General features: G+C 35.1%; 1 long non-coding RNA gene across 1 annotated transcript; it reads right to left on the reverse strand.

Annotated features, from left to right (window-relative positions):
- Positions 1–479: 479 nt before the first annotated feature.
- LOC138810080 (uncharacterized) lies at positions 480–8,445 on the reverse strand. The gene is made up of 3 exons (XR_011367017.1): positions 8,380–8,445; positions 4,396–4,463; positions 480–704 (listed from the first exon to the last, which is right to left on the reverse strand). It is a non-coding gene; the product is annotated as an uncharacterized lncRNA (long non-coding RNA).
- Positions 8,446–9,847: the final 1,402 nt, after the last annotated feature.

The raw sequence follows: 9,847 nt of genomic DNA on the forward strand, positions 1-9,847 counted from the left end.
ATCAAAAAATAATGTTGAACAGTAATGGTGTTGAATAGTGTGTGCAGTATAACAATGAAAATTATAACAAAGACTTACCTGTCGTGAATTTATGATGTTGATTTAAAACATATCTTCTATCATTCTTTTATATTTATTTATTTATCTATTTATTTATTTATTTATATTTGTCTGTCGTGGGGCCTGAACTCTGGGCCTGGGTGCTGTCCCTCAGCTCTTCAGCTCAAGGCTAGCACTCTACCACTTGAGCCACAGTGCCACTTCCAGCTTTTTCTGCTTATGTGGTTCTGAGGAATTGAACTCAGGGCCTCATGCATGCGAGGCAAGCACTGAGCCACCTTCCCAGCCCCTCTTCTATCGTTCTTTATAGACCTTGCTGCTGGTCGAATTGTTAGTGCATTATGATCATTACTTACTAAATAATTATTTGGTTTCATTCCACATTTTTATTAGCCGTAGGAGAGGGTTTTATTCTGACACATTCATGTACGCATGTGATTTACCGTGATTTGACTAACCTTCTCCATCACTTTCCATCAGTCTTCCCCTTCCCCAAGCCATTCTCAGCAAGCTTCATCATTCCACATTTACACATATACATCAAACTGTACTCCCGGCTCCCAATGTGGTCCAGCTGAAGTTTTCTTTTGCCTTTATTTCAAGACTCTGATTAATGGAACAATGGTGAATGAAGATGTGCTCATCTGCAGTAAATAAAAGCAGAATAAGATGGCAAGAGAAATGTACAAATTATCCAAACCATGAAAAATGCTCACTTAGTGCCAATATCTTTTTTTAATGTTCTTATTGTGAAAATACTGTACAGAGGGGTTACAGTTACGTGAGCAAGGTAATGTTTTTCCTTCCCCTCCCCAAATTATATCAACATCAAATACAGTGAAAACAGGGATATACTGGGGGTAGGGAGAGAACATACAAAGCAACAAAAAAATCACGTGGAACCTTATAAATACATTAGAAATCATAGCAAGCAAGGAACAAAAACACTTGTGTACCTACCTTGGAGTTCATTTTACTGAACATCATCTTATCTGGTCATATGTACATAGCTTTTGACTTTTTCTGCTTGTTCCAGACATATACTAGTTATTGCAAATAAGGGAAATCATGGGACTATGGTTCTTTGGGCATGACTTACTTAGGTTATGTGCCCAATCCAAACATTAAACAGGTTGAGAAAAATTACTCAATCCATATTAATAGGAAGGGCCATATGGGCACATGATCTAAACATGTAGTGTGATATGAAAATGGTAAAGTTGGGAGCAAAATGTCAGTATACCATTAAGAGAAAGGGGGAAAATGAAAGGGAAAGATGAAAGAAGACAGAAAAAATTACAATCAGTGGATTTCTACTTCAATATACCTCTTGCAAATGGACATTTCAAATTTACCCAGAGGCTTCCAGTAACCTAAATAAATTTAGGCACATATCTAGTCTCTCAAATAAAAGGATTTCAAACAAACAAAGGAGATACTTCACATCAATTTTGAATAGCATAATTGCCATCAAACTTATGTACATTGAAGTATTAAAAATTGTAGCACATAGCATGGAATGACCACCTATTCTTCTACCTGGTTTTGACCTTGTTTCTACTGTGATTTCATAGATTTCCTTTGCTTCTTTTTTATTCGAATATTTTGTTCAGTAAGACACTTCATAAAGTCTTTATTGCCAACTTTCTCCTATACTCCCAACTCATACACAGGAAAATAAAGGAAGAATGTTTACTTTTACAAGAATTTTAATAAAATTACCAGTATATTGTTTCCAATTTTCATTGTGTTTAGGAAATCTGTTAAGGAAAAACTATCAAAATCTTCACTCTAAGCCCTATAAAGAGAGGGCAAAGTTTGAACGTTGCATTGTGTTTTTTCAACAGTTGTAGAGAGTGATGAAGTCCCTTATTAAGTTTAGACTATACTAAGTTCTTCACACTTCTTTTTGTAATAAAAATATGTGTTCTAAGACCTTCATAATAGGAAGGTGCACTGATTATTTTTTGAGTACTGTAATTTCTTATTAAACTATTAAGAAAAAATTGAGATATCCTGTGAGTACAGTGACTTCAGATAGAAAATGCAAAAATCAACTGGCTTTAGGCGGTAACCTCTCTGACTTGGCAATGGGCAATTTCTAAAATGAAACACCTTAATTTTTTTAATGTTCAGTTTTTATGGGTTTTTCTAAACTCCCACAGCAAAAAACTATAAAGGAGAAACAAAAAAAGGAATAAAACACAAAATATTAATACTGTATTTCCTTGTATTTTTATTCCCCTTCCAGTATTCCAAGTACTTTTTAGGCAATATTTAAACATTTTATCACTTTGAGTAGGGCTATTGGTCTAAGCTTTGCAATATAATTTTTAGTTATGGATAGTAGAAGAAGTCGTGGCAAAAATTATTTTGTATTTTATAAAATAAAAACCTAATGGACACTTTGTATTGCCTGAAACTGTTATGTAATTATTTTCTTCCCAAGATATAAAGTTAATAGAGTAAATAAGTATCAGTACGATTTGTACAATTACCAAAAGAACTGAGTGCTACGAATATTTTTTAACAGTTCTCTAACTGAAATGACAAACTTTCCTGATTTCCTTTGTAGATTCAGTTTCTGACCCTCTTTAAACAATCTTTCAAAGTTTGGAAAAGTCATTGAGCATTTGATTAAAAAGTAAGCAAATCTGACAAGAAAAAAATTAGGCATATACCCAGAAACTATAATATCCAACATAAGGGGATAAAGTCTGAAACTAATCTCTGTACTTTGTATCTTTTTAATACTTAAAACTTCTTTTGAGTGTTTCTAAACTATCAAGTACATTTCCTTGCTGATTTTTATTGCCTTTTTACATATCTGATATTAATCAAAGATTATTTTTAAAAAATTTGCTCCCTATACTAAGGGACTAAATTATAGTATACAAAACCAATATACAAAACTAAGGGACATAATATCATTAGCCTATTTTGTAGATGAAGAATTGATGGATAAAGAGGTAAAATAATCTGGGCATAGTAGCACATACCCTTGATTCAATCACTAGGGAAGATGAACTTAATGTTTAACATTAATGTGGGCTAAATAGCAAATCTGGTCTTAAAAATTAATAGCCCTCGCTGTGGGCTGGTGGCTCACATTAGTAGTCCTAGCTACTCAAAAAGCTGAGATCTGAGGCACATGGTTTGTAGCTAGCTCTGACTTTATCATCCAATAAACTACTCAGAAGAAGCCCAAGGTGATGTTGTGGCTCAAGCTAGCCTTTAGCAAAAGAATCTCAGGGACAATGCCTAGGACATAAGTTCAAGCCCCAGGATTGTCACAATAGTGTAAATTTGCATGAATGGATAATATGACAGAACTTTGAATTTACTGCACTTGTTGTGTTGTCTTAATTACTAAATACTTTCAGTTGCAGATTTTTATTGTCCATTTGTGAAAGTTGATTCAGAGGCTCTGTTTTTAGCTGAGACTATAATGCAATCCTTGTTTGGTTGGAAACTATGATGGGCAGTGGGCTGTAACATCTCATTATGCATTTAAGAATCATTAATCTCATATCTTTGATATGCAAACTAATATTTTTATTAAAATACATAAACATTTCAGCTGGGGACGAATGGCTCAAGCTTGTAATTCTAGCTACTCAGGAGATTAAGATCTAAGGATCAAGGTTTGAAAACAGACCATGAGACTCTTACCTCTAATTAAGCACTAAAACAAACAAACAAACAAACAAACAAAAACAGAAGTGGAGCTGAAGCCCAAATCGTTGAGTATAAGCCTTGTTCACAGAAGCTCAGAGACAGTACCTAGGCCCTGACTTCAATCCCCAGAACACAGACACACACGCACACACACACAAACACACACACACACATACACACACCCCTCACATGATGCTACTTTAATTATGATCAAAAATAATAGTTAGTATAAACATTCTTCAGATAGCCTGCAATGTTAGTTAAGTACACTGTTCTCTCACTAGTAGCTCATGAGATGGTTCTCAGTGATTGACTTGTAACAAAATAAAAATCAGTTGACACATACTCAAGAACAAAATTTTCATAAATAGAAACACATTATGTTATAGTGACTAGAACTTGTTCAAGTATCATAAGAACTTAAAAGCACTACCACCTTGGAGAGAAAGCTTGATCATACTTTTTATTATTATTTTTATTTGAACATGCTACAGACAGTGGGGTTACAATTATATATATCAAGCAAAGAGTACATTTCCTTTTGAACAATGTCATCTAGATATATACACATATTTTAATGTACTGAAATATTCAACTGAATGCTTACAGCCCTCCTTAATAGTTTCGGAAAGAGAAACAGAATAACAGACACCCTACCTCTAGGATCTACTGTGTTGATCAGTTCTCCAGCTCCAGGATAAAAGTTGTGTTGATGATGATCATTACTGAGGACACACAAATCAAATCATACAGAAAGAGAGAATTATTGTTTATGCATATCTAGTCTACCAGTACATTGCAAATAAAGAATAAAGTCTATGTTAATTAATAAATGTATCAACATATTACTTGTTTTGGAATGTATGTATTAGCATTCCAAGCATACTTTGAACTGATGAAAATGAAGTTTTGTCAAGTGAAAAGGATTTAATAAGTCATTATTATTAACTTTTGCGTACCTACAAGATTAAAATTTTAAACAGCAATGAAGAAGCAAAGCATGTGCTCTTCATAATTAAATTAAAATTCTACAGGCCTAGAGCCAGGAAAATTTTTTTAGACTTATTTTAAGTGTCTTAATCACCTAAAATTCTTCTTAAAGTACTCCTGATTTCATCTTTTTAAAATGATGACTTTGCCTTTTAACAAGAAATCTACATTTTTCTCTTAAATAAGAAACAAAGTGTCCTTGGCTTAGTTTTCCAAAGACATGGGATATACTTTTTTGGTGTTAAGAAGACACAACTTGTGGAAAATTTTATAAGGTATTATGTCAGACTAAACATCTGTTTCTACAGAAAAACAAGCTGTCCTTGAGTATACTGAGCTTATACTTCATATAAATCCAACATTTTACAAAGGTGCATCATGAGTTCTGAATGTCACCATTAGCCAAGCACTCCTTCAAGGATTGGGAACATGGCTCAGCATAGAATGCCTGCTTAGCAAGAGCAATATACCTTGAGTTCAAACTCTAGTATCACCAAAAAAAAAAAAAAAAAAAAAAAGAATCACTTGATGAGCATTCATCTTCAGAGCTGGTGAAAATTTGTGTCACTCTATCCCACAGTTCTGAGACCTTGGGGTCATTAATTTTTCTCCAGGTTGCTTTATTTGGACTCTTCTTGCTCATCTGTTCTTTCTACCTACAGCTTATATTTACTCGATTTTACTCTCATTTTGAAATGTGGAAATGAGCCACCAAAATGGACCAGATGGAATCCAGAGGCCAAGCTAATCCTCTATTCAAACTGTGATTTTAGAAGAGATAACCAGTCAACAAGGCCTGTAATAAAGAAGAAAGCCAATCAGCAAAATCTGATTACCTCATTAAGTGTGTTTCCAACCATACATCAGTGCAGCAGCAATGACATTTTCTTATGCTAGTCTGCCAGGTACTGTCACTTAAACCATGTCCTTATAAATTTTTTTTTCTAACTCTTCCCCTCTTACTAAATTCTCTTATCAATCCATAGCTCCAAACCCATGAGATTATCTATGACATGATCCCTGCCCCTCACTGCTGCTAACCTGGCCTCTGCATATAAAAGACTTCTACAAAAGTAGGAGAAAGACAGTAAGTTTTAGAAAGAAATAGGAAATCAAAACTAATAATCAGAACCTTTATTTCTACTCCCCAAACTTCTGTCTGTCTTATATACCTAGCCACAGTCTGGCTCTTGGAATGTTAGTTTCTCTTAAAAGTATTTCCTCACATCATTTGTTTATAAAAGGATATATATGTATGTATATATATATATATATATATATATACATACATATATATCCTTTTATAAATACATATCCTTTCATAATTTTTTGTGGTAATTCTTCAACAATGTGCATGTGTGCTAAAAAAGAATGAAGGTTGCTATGTAACATACAGTTATTTGCCAAGTTTTAAGCCCTGCTGTTGAAGTGTGTGCATTAATTCAATTTTAATGTTCTTTTTTCTGCTCCATATTTATCTGAGATATCTGGATGAAAGTACTGGGAACATAGCTCAAGTAGCAGAGAAGATATGTTACCAACCCAGATGCCCTTCAGTACATGAATGGATAAAAAATGTGATACACACACACACACACACACACACACGCGCACACACACACACACACACACAAAGGGAATTCTATTGAAATTCTTGAGTGCTTTTTTTTTCTTTTTAAGTGTGTTTTTTATTGTAAAAATAGTGTACAGAGGGGTTAGAGTTACATGAGTAAGGTAATGAGCACATTTCCTATTGAGCATTGTTACCTCCTCCTTTGTTTTCCCCCTACCATTCCTTCCCTCTCCACCTCCCCAACTCCTCCCCCTCATCCCCCCACAAGTTGTAAAGTTCGTTTTCAACATAGTGTCTTGTACATCTCATTGTTACTCAACCTGTATCCCCATTTAAGCATTTTGTTTTTTCCCTTCCCCTCCCCAAATTAGAAAAGTGTATATACAAGATGTAGGGCACCGGAATCAAATACAGTGAAAACAGGGGTTTAATGATGATTTATTTTTGTTTTATCTTAGTTGGTTATGGAATATAGTTGATATTAGGTACATGTGTCCATTAAAAGAAGTGTAAATTACATAAAAATTCAAAGTCAGTCCTTCAATCACAATAGCTATATTTGTACTGCTCAATAAACAGAAGTAGTTGCTAGGTATAAAATTATCTATTTGGGGGCTGGGAAGGTGGCTCAGTGGTAGAGCGCTTGCCTTGCATGCCTGAGGCCCTGGGTTCGATTCCTCAGCACCACATAAGCAAAAAGAAAAAAGCCAGAAGTAGTGCTGTGGCTCAAGTGGTAGAGCACTAGCCTTGAGCTGAAGAGCTGAGGGACAGCGCCCAGGCCCAGAGTTCAGGCCCCATGACTGGACCCCCCCCCAAAAAAAAAAAATTGTCTGTTTTGATACTGAGCTTACCATCACTACCGAAGCTTCGGTTGGGGAATCCTACAATGCTTAATTCTTTTTTTTTTTTTTTTGCATTTGATTGCTTAAATTTAATATAAATCAAGGTAGGTTTTGTTCTTTAGACTCTTTCTTAGTTTTCTCAAATGACTCATTTGTGTTCTGGTGCTCTAATTTTTCAATGATCATTGAATGACTTTGGAAATGTTTACCAAAGCCAGAGCAAGATGTCACGTGAGACGTCCCTGCCATTGCCTTCCCACAGACAAGATATGCCTGCAGAAGACTGTACAGGAATTAAGGAAATTAAATGACAGCACAGACTGTCTGCTTTTAGCATGACAAATGTCATACTGAAGAAGGCAGGAGGGAAAGTGTTCATCCTCCTCTTTCAGTCCCAAACATCCAGGCTTGCAAAGAGATAGATATTCATTGGTTGGAAGGAGAGTTAAGTTTAGGACCCAGACTTGAAAACCACTGGGATCCCAACAGTGAAATCCAGTGCTGAGTAAAGACCCACAATCCCGGATACCAGAGCCAACATGCTTAAATTGAGCTGTTGCAAATGAATTAAGCCAGGTTGCTAATTGCTTTCTTTACTTCCCCTTACCTTGGGCAAAAGAGCAAGGAGGAGCAGGACTCCTTCAGCCAGAGGACTTAACAAGAAAGTTAGGGCAGGGATGTGATTTTTCTTGAAGTGGTCTGCCAAGCACACCTTGGTGAGATCCAACACCTAAGAGGAAGCTCCTATGTCTACTCTGTAGCTTGTACAAAGAGCCTTTTGACCAACCTTGGCATTGGGAAGAAATTTTGCAAAAGAACACCAAGTTTGTAAATTATATTATTCCTGAAAAGTCAACTTCAGGGATTTTGTTTGTTTCTTGAAGAAGTATCTGAGTATACTCAATAATGAGAAAAAATTTGGCATGCTTCCTCCATGCTATCCTTGGTCTACCTGTGTAAATATTTGACAGTAAGGTAAAGTCATTAAAATGCAAAGTTTGCATTTTTAAATGTTTCAGACATGATCATTCTCGAATATTTCCAAAGCGCAGCTTGTGCTACAAAGAGTTAAAGAAAATACTTCGATGGTACTTTGAAATAAATTCCATAAACCAAAACCTGTTGTATATATGATATTTGAGACACATTATACCTTAATTAAATTGTCTGACTATAATGACTACAATATTCGCTCATCCTTCCTCTCTCCATTCATGTTCCCTCCCTCCCTTTTACCTGCTCTTCTCCCAACAACGTATGTTTCAGCTTCCTGGTAATCATTTTGTTTTAGCTGAATGTTAGTTGTTCAAAAGAATTATACCACTGGAATTCTCTGACCTAAACATTCTACCAGGAAAATTCTTCCAGAACTCTGAAACATTGTTCCTTCCCATTGTCAGCAACCACCTAAACCACAAATAGGCAAGATAATTCAACACAACAGTCTTTTGTTACTCAAACAAAATAGATGTGGAGAAGGGTTTCCTTTTCTAATGGTAGAGTTGCTGATTATATCTTGTCATTTGAGGTTGGAGCAATCACTGGATATTGAATGCAAAGCAATGAATTACTCCATTTGTTTTTAACTAAACATTGAATGTATGTATGTATGTCTGTATATGAGTGTGAGAGACAGATATGAATATAGAGAGAGTGGGAGAGAAAGAGAGTCAGAGAGAGAGAGAAAAATAGTATGTGTAGTAGAAGAAGGTTAAGAGAGAATGAATGAGTGAGAAAGTGTGTATGGATAAGAGAGTATTTGTAGTAGATTATGAGAGAGGAGAGTACGTGTATTGGGAAAATGAGAGAATAAGTGAGTGAGAGAGATAAGAGAGAAAGAAAGGATGAGAGAGAAAGAGGAACACACACTTTATAATCCATGTCAATGTAACCCATGTCAATGGTTCACCTTGCTCAGGTCTAATTGGGTTACTTGATTGCAGTCTTGAGAACATTCAGAAATGACAGTGCTGAATTTGCTCTAGGTAGGTGCCTTTGCCCTTCTGGAATGACTGGTATAAGCGTAGTTTCTGTTTCTAAAGCAATCTGGGTACCTTTTATTCATTAAAGGAGCCCTGGAAGCAGAGCTGCTGAGCAGTCATCTGACAAGATTTGCTCTGATGAACTAAGACCTCTTTGCTTCTTTGCTCTATAAACTATACTTACCATGTTTTCAGGAAGTCTGGATTCACTCAATGGGGTAATGGTTGTCTAAGAGACAGTTCATGCACAGTATTCTATTTTCTGGATGGCTGCTATTATTATCATATGTTCCCTAATGCAATGAATGCATGCTTAGAATTACATGAAGATGATCTTACCATTTTAGATGTTTCAGCTATAAAGAGTTGAAGTATTGAAAAAGCCTTACTCAGTTGCATTTCCAATAGGTCTTATATTTTAATGTATACATTTCCAGCATCACAATTCCATGTTACCTATTTGTGTTGCCTTACCAATTTAAAAATAATTTTTAAAAATGAAGACTTTAAAATGTCAATAAAATATTCAACTTCTAATAGGAATGCAATTCTAACATATGAATGAGATTATCAAGGCTTTATTTTCTGTGAGTGGATATGCATATTGTTTATTTAAATAGGCAACTCACTTTTAAACAACAAAAAATCATAGTGTCATTCACCAATCTTATTGTAGATTTATTGCTAAAATTAGAATTGCTAAAATTAGAAACATTAAACAA

The sequence above is a fragment of the Dipodomys merriami genome, unplaced genomic scaffold, assembly GCF_024711535.1.
Source record: "Dipodomys merriami isolate MVZ:Mamm:240054 unplaced genomic scaffold, mDipMer1.0.p SCAF_5, whole genome shotgun sequence".
In the NCBI taxonomy this organism is placed as follows: Eukaryota; Metazoa; Chordata; class Mammalia; order Rodentia; family Heteromyidae; genus Dipodomys; species Dipodomys merriami.